Consider the following 12,712-nt stretch of genomic DNA (forward strand, 5'->3'; position numbering starts at 1 on the left):
ACTTATTTATTTGAAAGGCAGAGGAGCCAAGAACTTCACCTGGATGGCAGAAACCCAAATACATGGGCTATCATGTGCTGCTTCCCAGGTGAATATCAGCAGGAACACTAGTCAGAGGCAGACTTGGTATTTGATCCCAGACACTCCAATAAGAAACCACAATGCCCACCCTTTAACTGCTTTTAATCTTTATGTGAGTAAGGGCTTTCTTCCCAAAGAGTGGCAAACATGGCTTATGCTACACAGAGTCAAGCCCCAGTTGAGAGGATGCAAAGTGGTAACCCACAGAACCAATTCTGTCCACAGTGGTGATTTGTTTGACCCACAGTGACTGAATTCATAAGTTGCCAACACTTAAAAATAGATTCCTTACAAAATCTGGATTCAAGCTTCTCTTTAGAAAAAAGTTACATGTTTGGGCCACACTCAGTCTGCCTTTCCTGTAAATTACTAGCGAGCCAAGAGTGAACTGTGCACTTAAAAACAGCAAGTACTGGGCCTGGCACAGTAGCATAGTGGCTAAATCCTCGCCTTGCAGACGTCAGGATCCCATACAGACACCGGTTCTAATCCCAGCTGCTCCATTTCCCATCCAGCTCCCTGTCTGTGCCCTGGGAAAGCAGTCAATGACGGCCCAAAGCCTTGGAACCCTGCATCCATATGGGAGACCTGGAAAAGGTCTTGGCTCCTGGCTTTGGACTGGCTCAGCTCCAGCCATTGTAGCCACTTAAGGAGTGAATTAACAGACAGAAGATCTTCCTCTGTTTCTCCTCCTCTCTATCTGACTTTCTAATAAAAATAAGCTAAATATTAAAATTAAATAACATGACTTCTTGGGGCCAGGGTTATGCCACGGTGAGGTGAGCTGCCATTTGCAATGCTGCTGTCCCATATGGGTGCCAGTTCAAATCCTGGATGCTTTATTTCTGATACAGTTCCTTGCTGGTATGCCTAGGAAAGCAATAAAGATGGTCCAAGTTCTTGGGTCCCTGCCACCCACATAGGAGACTACTGGATGAAGTTCTAGGTTCCAGGCTCTGGACTGACTCAGCCCCAGCTGTTTTCTCTCCTGACTTTTTAAAGTAATCTCTTTCTCAGATTTCCTTCACAATATTGTTGCCAACTTCTCCTATTCTGTGGCTCTAGCTAATAAGACAAATTCATTTTTTCTAAAGATTAAAAATATATTTTATTGATTCACAATAATACCAAATAAACATGTTAGAATACCTCTATGTTACAAATACATAAATTACACCCAAGGAGATTAAATAAGTTGTCAAATGTCATGCAGTTTGTCAGTGGTAAAGGCAAATTAGAACCCAGATTTATTCATCCTGAATTCCCTATTCTTTTTTCCATTCTTTAAATTTCTCTTTTTAATTGCTGCGATTTTTAATCATGCATGTGTATACGTCTGGGAAAGTTTATAGAAATAAATGATTCTAAAACAGCACAATTAGAGGGGTATATATGTGTAACAGAGCTCTAACAACAGAAAAGTTTGAGGACCCAAATTAAGAGACAATAGAGCTCAGGGGCCAAACTTTACCAAAGAAACTTTGGGCTTCAATCTGAGTGGAAAAGGCAGGTTTCTTCAACCAACAAGTACAACCAGCATCAACACTGCTTGCTCGCTCGCGCCCTCTCTCTCTCTCTCTCCCTCTACATCTCCCCACAGTGGTGGCACGACCAGGTACAACCAGGGCCTGCACTCTGTATCACTGCTGCCCCCAAACCTTTCTTAAATAATGTCTCCATACCCGAAGTTCTCACAGTACAAATCACTTCTTTTGGTTAAGGCGTTGTCTCCAAAAGGCCACTGTGCAAGGCATGTTACCTGAAAAGGCAGGGAGAGTCCATTAAACATTTTTCAATGATTAAACACACCAGATTTGCAATGATCTTGAGAATCAAAGCACAAAGGTTTTTAATTTTTGACAGAGCAGGCATGATAGAGGACAAGCGGGTGGGGGAGAAATGATTCACACGTAGAACAGGACACGTGACAAAATCAAGATGACAATATAAACATGTAAAGGTCACCGTACGGATGAGCCCTGCCAGCAAGGAGCTCCCTAGGGACAGGAAAACAAAGAAGCACTCCAAGGATCTGGGTACAGCTCCCAAAAGACGCAGCTGCAGAGCTGAAGGGACAGCAGGTCTGTGTGGACAGCACACTGCAGGAGCAGGAGGGCCAGAGCAAGAACAGCCTCTGCTAGCTGTTCTGGGAAGTGAGGACAGTTTAGCCTCCCAGAGAAGGCTGTACATCAGTTCTGTAAAACTCTTTGCTCCTTTGCACTGACTCAAAATCAGTATCATTTACAGCTACAAAAATCAGCCTAGCTTTACTGAGTGCTTATTATAAATCCAGAATTGGGCTAAGTACTATAAAAAAAATAGAAAAAAATGTTGTTTTTACCTAAACATACGTAAAAGAAAGCAATTTCCAAAATCCAAAAGCAGGAGAGGTGGGGAAAAAGAAAAGCAGCAGGGAGTTGAGGGGAAGGGATACAGCGAGAGTTCAAACAGGTGATTTCCCACCAGCACTGACACAAATTCCTTAAGTCAGAATGAACAGAAAAAACCCATTTCTGGGCCAAAGTTTCTTGTTAAACTTTTTTTTTTTTTAAAAAAAAGACTTACTTATTTTTATTACAAAGTCAGATATACAGAGAGGAGGAGAGATAGAGAGGAAGATCTTCTGTCCAATGATTCACTCCCCAATTGAGTGCAATAGCCGGTGCTGCGCCAATCTGAAGCCAGGAGCCTCTTCCGGGTATCCCACATGGGTGCAGGGTCCCAAAGCCTTGGGCCATCCTCGACTGCTTTCCCAGGCCATAAGCAGGGAGCTGGATGGGAAGTGGAGCCACTGGGATTAGAACCGGCGCCCATATGGGATCCCAAGTGTGTTCAAGGCGAGGACTTTAGCCACTAGACCCCGTTGCCAGACCATCCTGTGTAAACTCTTATCTAATCAGTCCAAAGGAACAGGATAAAATATTCATTTTTTTTTTCTGGTTTTATCCCAAAAGCGCTCTAGTAGAATTCCAGATTGAATACTGCAAACCCTGGTTCTAGTTCTAGCTCACTCTTAACTGCTTTCAGATAAATTATTTAACCTTAAGGGAAAAAAACAAAAACAAAAACAGGGGTCAGCATGGTACAATGGTGGTTTAAGATGCCCTGGGACACTAGCATTCCAAGGGTGCCAGTCCAAGTTCTGGCTGCTGCATTTCTAACCCAGCTCCCTGTTAACAACATGGGAGACAAGGATGGAGTTCTAGACTCGTAGCTCAGTCAGTTCAGCACTGCTGGCAGTCATCTGGAGAGTGGTGAACCAGTGGATGGAAGGTATTTCTCTCACATGCACCCACACTCACTTTCTCTCTCTCTCCTCTCTTCAACTCAACGTTCCAAATAAATAAGTCTTTTTTAAAAGTAATTAATTTAGAGACCCAACAGATTGCACTAGTCTAAGAACACATTGAGTTAGATGCACCTGTGACATTAACATCACATTTGAGCACCTGTTTTGAGTCCCAACTGCTCCATTTACACTCCAGTTCCCTGCTAATGTGCCTGGGAAAACAGTGGAAGATAGAAGATAGTCTCAGAGCGCAGGCCACGCACCCATTCGAGACCCAGAGTTCTCGGCTCCTGGCTTGGGCTTGGCCCTGTCTTCTCTTTCTGTAACTCTGCTTTCCAAGTAAGTAAAATAAATTAAAAAATTAAAAGGGGGTGGTGGTGATGGTTCATAGTAGTGGTGTAGCACATTAATCCTCTGCCTGTCGCACCAGCATCCCATAAAGATTCACATCCCAGCTGCTTCACTTCCAGTCCAGCTCCCTGCATATGGCCTGGGAAAGCAGCAGAGGATGTGTTCAAGTCCTTGGAACCCTGCCCCCCATGTAGAAAACCTGGAAGAAGCTCCTGGCTTCAGATTGGCTCAGTTCTGGCTACTGCTATATAGGGAGTGAACCAACAGAGATGGAAAACCTCTCTCTATACAAAAATCTGCCTTTCAAGTAAATCTTAAAAGAAATAAATGCATGGCACACATGAGATTACCACAAAGTTGGTGAAAAATAAGAATAAAAGATATACTTTGGGGCCCGACAGCGTGGCCTAGCGGCTAAAGTCCTCGCCTAGAACATGCCGGGATCCCATATGGGTACCGGTTCTAATCCCAGCAACTCCACTTCCCATCCAGCTCCCTGCCTGTGGCCTGGGAAAGCAGTTGAGGACGGCCCAAAGCCTTGGGACCCTGCACCCATGTGGGATACCCGGAAGAAGTTCCTGGATCCTGGCTTCGGATCGGCATAGCATCAGCCGTTGCGCTCACTTGGGGAGTGAATCATCGGACGGAAGGTCTTCCTCTCTATCTCTCCTCCTCTCTGTATATCTGACTTCCCAATAAATAAATAAATCTTTAAAAAAAAAAAAAAGATATACTTCGGTACATAAATTCTGAAATCCACTCACAGCTTTTTCATAAGTGCATTTTCCACAAACTTAATATGGTCTTCAGTATGCCACCCACTAGACAACTGCCCATTGGAGACAATTCCCAGAGAATCCACACATCCAGAATCCTTTTAAATACAATCCTCTGATAGCTATCTCAAATCAAATTGACCTATAAACTAAAAATATATTTACCACATTGAAGTATATAATCTCTCCAATTCTAAAAACTGAATACTAAATTTATTGTCCAAAAAAAAAAAGAACACCACTTCCAACAAGCTTAGCTCAACTGTGTTGACAGCCATCAGTTTCATTCTAAACACTCTTCTAAAAATCACTTGACCTGGTTCTTTCTAATTTCTCCAATATGCTTATGAATAATTTACCTTGACACTATTAACGTAAGTAACCTGGCAATATGATTCAGACCCACTGATGGGTTCCTCTGAAAGAAAAGGGAGCACGTTACCCAGTCTTGTCACCTCCTTCCCCCAAATCCTCATCAAAACAATACAGCAGCAGACCCTACTCCTGAGCAGCTGACCTACTCCCCTGCCCATCCCCTGCCCAGGCTTTACCACAGCCACCCTTCCACCACCTCCCTGGGGTCCCCCAAGCCATCTTCCTCAGATGCCCGTGCTCCCCTTCCACCTCTGCATCCAACATCCCGCCGTGTTTCCAGCAGAAACACATCTGAGACTGGAGTGCTGCGGCTGAAACACTGCCTGCAGTGGCTTCCTTTCCCTTAGCTCTTCAGCTCTTCCCAGGGCTCTCCTTCCCCACAGCGCCCCGCCCCCCACCCTTCCTCCAGCCTCTGCACTCACAGAGCAGACAAGTATTTCCTCCAGTCTTTCCTTTTCCTCACCTCTGGCACACAACTACTCGTCACCCAAGACCCAACACCCCAAGTCCGAAGGCAGCTCTCGCTTCCTCCTTTGGCTAACCACCCCCTGACCTAGGGAACTAGCCACTTCCTCTTCTCTCAAAGCTTGCAGAGCTGTCCTTGGTAGGTCCACAATACCGGCTCCCTCAATAGTTCCCAAGACCATCACAATCACCTAAGGCATGGTTTGAAAACAAAGAGTGAGAAGCCAACCCAGATCTATTCACTCAGTCTCAGAAATAAAAGACAGACATTTAATTTCTACTTAAAAAAAAAAACAAATCTCTGCTAAGTATTATAATGGTCCTGTCTGGGGACCACTGATTGATCTTTCTCTCCCAATAGGTGTCAAGATGTGTTTTGTCAAAGGCTGTAGAAACTGTCTAGAAAACACCGAGGAAGGACCAGGCACTCTTTTTTGACATCTCTCATCATCACAGTGGCCTTGACCTGTGTGCTGAAGATGAAGGAAGCCCTTGTGGACTTAGACCCACTGCTCTAAAAGGCAAAGAATCTCCACTTCCATTTCTAAATCTAAAAAACGTGTGAATACACGGTGCAGGCCCTCAGGAAGTTGTACCATGAGAACTCTGAGAAACAAATCCTTCCCTGGCATCTGAGTGGAAATTCTCTGCCTTTAAACACTTCCTAAAGGTCGGATTACACCAGGAATAGATGCGGGGATGGAGGAGACGGGGCTCCAAAGGCTTAACCATTTTCAGAGTAACATCCCACTCTTCGTTAACGCCACCCCCTGACATCAAAAGCAGTCTACTCCAGCGCTGGGACAAGGGCACAGCAATGTTTGCACGATGAGGATACTCCCACAACCCACAAAGCAATGTTGAGTGGTTAGTGGGGAATGGCGAGCGTCGGAGAGTTGGCAAGTCCACCTGGTGACATGTCTCACTAACTTTGAGGCCCGAGGACGATCCCGTTTTTAAGTCTCGGTCCCCCACCTCCACCCCCTCCCCCCAAACTGAGTCTGCAAACTTGAGTTCACCTAAAAGTCGCGTCTTTCCTCGTGTTTCGGCCCTTCGGATCACAGACACGGTTCCATGCTCCTCCGCTACAGGCAAGGGGCACTCTCTCCCCCACAAGGACAGTGACAGCCCCACGTCTGCTCGGCGGTGGGCGCCCCGGGCCGGGACCACCACGCGGGGGGACAATGGAGGGAGGAGGGGGAGAGCCGCTGGACCCGGCCCTCCTCGGCCACCAAAGGGCTTGGCGAAGTGTCGGGAGCGCCAGCCCAGCGGCAGGTGGGCCCAAGCCACCGCCCCTCACCACACGGCCACGTCGCCTCAGGCCGGCGGCCGCCGCGTCCGGCCCCGCGCGTAGGCCGAGCTTCGAGAAGAGTGGCCCCCGGGAGCGGCGGAAGGGGGCGCCGGGCCGGACCCTGCCCACGTCCGCCGAGGCCCAGCCTTCTCGCAACTTGGAAGTCCACGAGACGAGCGAAGGGGCCCCGGACAACTCGGCAGGCACTGGCTGCTCAGTGTGTCTGAGGATCCAATCTCCCCGGCCCGGCCCCGGCCACTAGCCCGCGCTCACCGCAAACACCGGCTCGTGAGAGAAGGAGCAGCCGCAGCCCCTGAGGAAGGAAGGGGGAGGTGTCCCGACTCGGGCATCGCATTCCTCTACCCCTCGTTCTCTCAGGCCATTCCCACCCGGGTTCCCACCTCTTCCCAGATCTGCCCCGTCGTCGGCCGCGCGGGTGTTTACCGGGACTCGGGGCGGCGGCGACTCCTCAGTCCCTCGACTAAGATGGCAGCCGGTCCCGAGCCCCGACCACAGCGACTGGAGCGAGTTAGCGGTCAATGCGCAGGCGCCTCCGTTCCAGAACGGCCCGGACTACAAGCCCCAGCAGGACTTGCGCGCCAGCCCGCTGCCGGGCCCGGAGAGTTGGGGGCGTTTGGTGGGGTCTGCGCGGCGACGTCGGAGTTTTCCCACCCCTAGGTGACAAGGACTCCAGCTGCTCACAGTACCGCTTTCTTTTCTTGTGTTTAACACCCCGCCCACCAAAGCCTACAAAAGACTGTAGTTGGAGGTGCCAGACTCCAGTGTGCATCAGTGTCACCTGAAGGGATTATGAAAACTTTTAAGATTTATTTTTTTTTATTAGAAAGTCAGATTTACACAGAGAAGGAGAGACAAAAAGATCTTCCATCTGCTGGTTCACTCAAATGGCTGTAACGAACGGAGATGAGTTGATCCAAAGCCAGAAGCCAGGAGTTTCTTCCGGTTCTCCCACGGGGGTGCAGGGTGACCATCCTCAACTGCTTTCCCAGGCCACAAGCAGAGAGCTGGATGGGAAGTGGAGCGGCCGAGATGCGAACCGGTGACCACATAGGATCCTGACACATACAAGGCAAGGCCTTTAGACACTAGGCTATTGTGCTGACCGATTCGGTAAACTTAATCACTGCTGAGCAACCATCCCGGGAGTTTCCCATTCAGGAGACTTGAGGAAATCCAGTCATTTGCATTTGGTTTTCTACTTTTATTTGAAAAAAAGAATCACAAAGGGAGAGAGGAAGAGATAGAGAAGGAGAGAGATTTCCTTGCTGTTATGCACCCAGATGACCATCCTGGTCAAAGCGGGGAGTCTGGAACCACCTCTGGGCCCCAGGTGTGTGGCAGAAATCCAAGCACCTGAGCCATCCTCTGGCACCTCCCGGGTTACTCTAGCAGGAAGTTGGATTGGAAATGGCGGCGAGGGTGGGACTGCACAGCTGGGATGGTCCCTAGCTCATTCTACAAGCATGTCCCCCCTGGAGTCACAGCGAACAGATCAAAATCCTCCCTTCTCTAACCTTTAACAAGTTAACTTGGGATGATGATAATAGCAGACCTTTAAAAAAAATTTTTTTTCATTGGAAAGGCGGATATACAGAGAGGAGAGACAGAGAGGAAAATCTTCCGTCTGATGATTCACTCCCCAAGTGAGCGCAACGGCCAATGCTATGCCGGTCCGAAGCCAGGAGCCTCTTCCAGGTCTCCCATGCGGGTGCAGGGTCCCAAAGCCTTGGGTCTTCCTCAACTGCTTTCCCAGGCCACAGGCAGGGAGCTGGAAGGGAAGCGGGGCTGCTGGGGTTAGAACCGGCACCCATATGGGATCCCGGGCGTGAAAGGCGAGGACCTTAACCACTGCACCACCGCGCCAGGCCCCAAAATTTTTTTTTTACTTGAAAGTCAGAGAGACATCTACTAGTTCATTCCCCCAACTGGCTGCATCAGCTGTTGCTTTTCAAAGTCAAGTTTAGGGTACAGGGAACCTTGGGTCCTCCATTGCTGCCTTCCCAGGCCATAAGCAAGAAGCAACCCGTACTCCAACCCATGCCCTCATGGGATGCTGGTACCTGCCATGCCACTGCCTGGGGCCAGGTGGGTGGTCTTCTCTAGGAGTAGCTCAACAAGCCCTCTCCATGTCCAGTGCGAGAAGCACCCAGATCATTCCCACTCTCCAGACACCTAAACCAAGTCCCGCGTTGGGTAAGAAAGCTCGGCAGTCTGCCCTCCCAGCCGCTCTTCCTCTTGCAAGGTTGTTTGTAAGATTAACAGGCGATGTCAGTCTGACTCAGAGGCACCTCGGACTGCCCAGTAATTAGTGACCTTTGCTACTATTATTTAGCCTGTTTCCTCCTAATGAAAATACTGTTTTGCCATCTGGAAAGACACTTGCACTTTAGAAAGTACTTTCAAAACCACCAGGTTTCCTGCCTTACCCCAGGAGGGCAGCTCAGTAACAACAGGTTTCAGGACCTACCCCTGAAAGATTCTGTCCGGCAGCAAAGCTCTAGCGGTTCTCAGAGTCAGCTGCCTGGGGCCCAATTTCAGTTTCTAATTCGCAGGTCTGAAGTGGGGCCTGAAAATTTGCATTTTTAACCAAGGCCCATCTTGGAAGAATCACTGCTCTAGGACAGGGTGTACAAAATCTGCCCCCCTTTAAAAAGATTGATTTATTTTTTTTATTGGAAAGGCAGACTATACAGAGAGAAGGAGAGACAGAGATCTTCCATCTGCTGGTTCATTTTCCTAATGGCCACAATGGCCAGAGCTGAGCTGATGCAAAGGCAGCCACCATGAGCTACTCTGGGTCTCCCACATGGGTGTAGGAGTCCAGATGATTGAGCCATCATTTGCTGCTTTCCCAGGCTATGAGCAGGGAGCTAGATGGAAAGTGAAACCGCCAGACCTTGAACCACTATCTGAAAGCTCAGGAGCTGGGGGAGTCTTTAACCTGAAATGCCTCTTTGGTCACAGCGTTTTCAGCAGCAGCCAGCTCCTCTTATTCCATCTCTTCAGCATCACTGTACAAGGAACTAACAGGTATGACCTCCCATGAAAGACACCATGCAAGCTCTTCTTTCTGGGCTAGCAATGACCACATTAGACCCACTGAGTGAGCTCCTTGGTTGCACTGGATGGTAATGCCCACACAGCACCAAGGAGGGTCTGTGTCCCACAGAGCACTGCCGGGGGTGTGGGTGGCACAGAACGATGCTTCAGGCTCTGGGAAGGCTGCCTGGATCTCATTAGTGAAAGTCCCAGGCTTGAAAGGGGCAATAGTACAAATGACTCCAGTGGCAGCAGCAAACTTCAACACAGCCCTCTGGCCAAGGTTCCTGGAAGATGTGACACCTCAACAGAATTTTCGATGACAACAACGGAAGCTTCTCCCTGGATCTCTGGGTAATGATAAAGGCGCCATCACTTTTCCTTCCGTACACATCCTGTTCTGTTTGGAAGTCAAGGTTGGTGCCATCTTGGTGGGTTCCTGCTGCAAGGAATTGGAGGACAGCCTCCTCTTTCCCTTGTAGCACGGCAAGGGCTCTAGACACTGGGATGGCTAGGAATCAAGAACATCAGGATTCCTCCCTGGGTAGCACAAAAAGGATTGGAGGAATTGTTAAAACTTCAGATTGTCAGGATTTTTAAAAATTTATTTATTTGATTTTAAAAAAATTTTAAAGATGTATTTTATTTTCATTACAAAGTCAGACATACAGAGAGGAGGAGAGACAGAGAGGAAGATTTTCTGTCCGATGATTCACTCCCCAAGTGGACGCAATGGCCGGTGCTGTGCTGATCCGAAGCCAGGAGCCCGGAACTTCTTCTAGGTCTCCCACACAGGTGCAGGGTCCCAAGGCTTTGGGCCATCATCCACTGCTTTCCCAGGCCACAAGCAGGGAGCTGGATGGGAAGTGGAGCTGCTGGGATTAGTACCGGCGCCCATATAGGATCTCGGGCGTGTTCAAGGCAAGGACTTTAGCCGCTAGGCCACGGCGCCAGAACCTCCCCACTGACAAAAAAACAAAACATTTTATTTGATAAATACAAAGACTTGCATTCCATTCCCAAATGCTGGCAACTGCTGGAGTTGGGGTAGACCAAAGTCAAGAGACAGGAACTCCATCTGGGTCAGCTGCTCCACGGGTGACAAGGGCCCAATCACTCGTACCATCATCTGCTGCCTCCAACTGTGCATTAATAGGAAGCTAGAATCAGAAGCAAAGCCAGAGCCCGAACCCAGGCACTCCAGTAAGAGATGTGGGCATTCCAAGCAGCTCTTCAACTTCACCAAACATCTACCTAAACTCTCAAATTTTCAAAGATAGGATGTTCTGGGATCAGGCTCACAAACTGAATTACCTCTTCTAACAAGACCCAGATGATGCTCATGTCCAGGGACTACACTTTAAAAACCCTGGACTTGAACCCAGCGCTATAGACTTGTGGCTAGTCTTGCCTTGCACGTGCGAGCATCCCATATGGGTGTCAGTTCTAATCCTGGCAGCCTTGCTTCCCATCCAGCTCCCTGCTTGTGGCCTGGGAAAGCAATTGAGGATGGCCCAAAGCCTTGGGTCCCTGCACCCACATGGGAGACCTGGAAGAAGCTCCTGGCTCCTGGCTTTGGATCAGCTCAGCTCTGGCGGTTGTGGGCACAAGTGGAGTGAACCAGTGGATGAAAGATCTTTCTGTTTCTCCTTCTCTCTGAATACCAACCTTTCCAATAAGAATAAATAAATTTTTTTTGCAATAAAAAAAAATAAATCTTTAAAGAAAGAAAGAAAGAAAGAAAGAAAGAAAGAAAGAAAGAAAGAACGAACGTGTCCTCACTCTGTCTTGGATTCACAGCCCTGTGCCTCTGCCAAAACTCAGCAAGGAGTAAGAGACCCATATGCACATGACTGTATGTAAATTTAACCTCAAAAATATAAGGGGAAAAAAACCCACAACTGTGAAAAGACAAAAATATCACAAATTTAGTTCAAAGATCTTAATTGCCTTGTATTTGCAATTCTACAATCAGGTGACAAGTAGCAGAATGGGTGTTCTGATGAGCTGAGCTGAGGGGTTAGACAAATGAGGGACTGAAAAAAAAGGAAAACAAAACAAAAGCATCTTGGTCATTTCAAAGTTACTTCCCCTAGCAGGATAAAAGTAGAATGAGCTTTCTTATCATCACATCAGCTAAAACTGGCTCTTCTGGAGGTTTAGCTATTATCTCAATCTCCTGGTTTCTCTCAAGGTCAAACACATAACTGGGTTCAGGCTTGCTGATGTGGACCTTTAACACAAATAACTGCATGTTGGTTAGTTGATACCTGGTACAGAAGCTCTGTCCAAACCAGTGGACTCTTACATAAATGGGAAGATCAGTGATAGATGAAGAAACAAATATGGGACAAAGCCAAAAGCTAACAACAGTAGAAGCCAGGCAGTAGGGCCTGGCAATAGGGCTGAATTGGCTAAACTTCTCCTCACAAGCAGCAGGATCCCTTATGGTACTGGTTCGTGTCCCAGCTGCTCCACTTCCCATCCAGCTCCCTGCCTGTGGCCGGGGAAAGCAGTGGATGATGGCCAAAATCCTTGGGACCTTGCACCCACGTGGGAGACCCAGAAGCTTTTGGCTCCTGGGTTCGTATTTGCTCAGCTCCAGCCATTGGGGTCACTTGGGGAGTGCGCCAGCAGATGGAAGAGCTTTCTGTCTCTCCTTCTCCCTACAAATCTACTTTTCCAATAAAAATAAATAAATGAAAAAAAAAAAAAGAATCTAGGCAGTGGCTATACAAGTGTTGGACATATGTGAAATTTTTTTAAAGATTTATTTTATCTTTATTGGAAAGGCAGTTACACAGAGAAAAGGAGACAGAAAAATCTTCCACATGCTGTTTTACTCCCCAAGTGGCCACAATGGCCAGAGCTGAGCCCATCCGAAGTCAGGAGCCAGAAGCCTCCTCTGGGTCTTCCATAAGAGTACAGGGTCCCAAGGCTTTGAGCCATCCTCTACTGCTTTTGCAGGCCACAAGTTGGGAGCTGGATGGGAAAAAGAACAGCTGGGATACAAACCTGTGCCCT

The 12,712-nt window shown here is 48.1% G+C and overlaps 1 protein-coding gene across 2 annotated transcripts in view; it reads right to left on the reverse strand.

The window, feature by feature from the left end:
- The window catches only part of ITCH (itchy E3 ubiquitin protein ligase), an 87,637-nt gene extending 80,500 nt beyond the window's left edge, over positions 1–7,137 (reverse strand). The window contains exons 1-2 of one of the 2 annotated variants that reach the window (XM_040981615.1): positions 7,073–7,137; positions 1,764–1,840 (exon numbers count right to left, since the gene is read on the reverse strand). The gene's annotated coding sequence lies outside the window, so the exon portion shown is untranslated. Of the gene's footprint in view, positions 1–1,763; positions 1,841–6,901; positions 6,996–7,072 lie in introns of those variants that run through there. The other variant, XM_040981613.1, reaches the window with a different exon arrangement.
- Between the last annotated feature and the right edge of the window lie 5,575 nt (positions 7,138–12,712).

Source organism: Ochotona curzoniae, unplaced genomic scaffold (genome assembly GCF_017591425.1).
Source record: "Ochotona curzoniae isolate NIBS_2020 unplaced genomic scaffold, NIBS_Ocur_1.0 contig_3520, whole genome shotgun sequence".
In the NCBI taxonomy this organism is placed as follows: Eukaryota; Metazoa; Chordata; class Mammalia; order Lagomorpha; family Ochotonidae; genus Ochotona; species Ochotona curzoniae.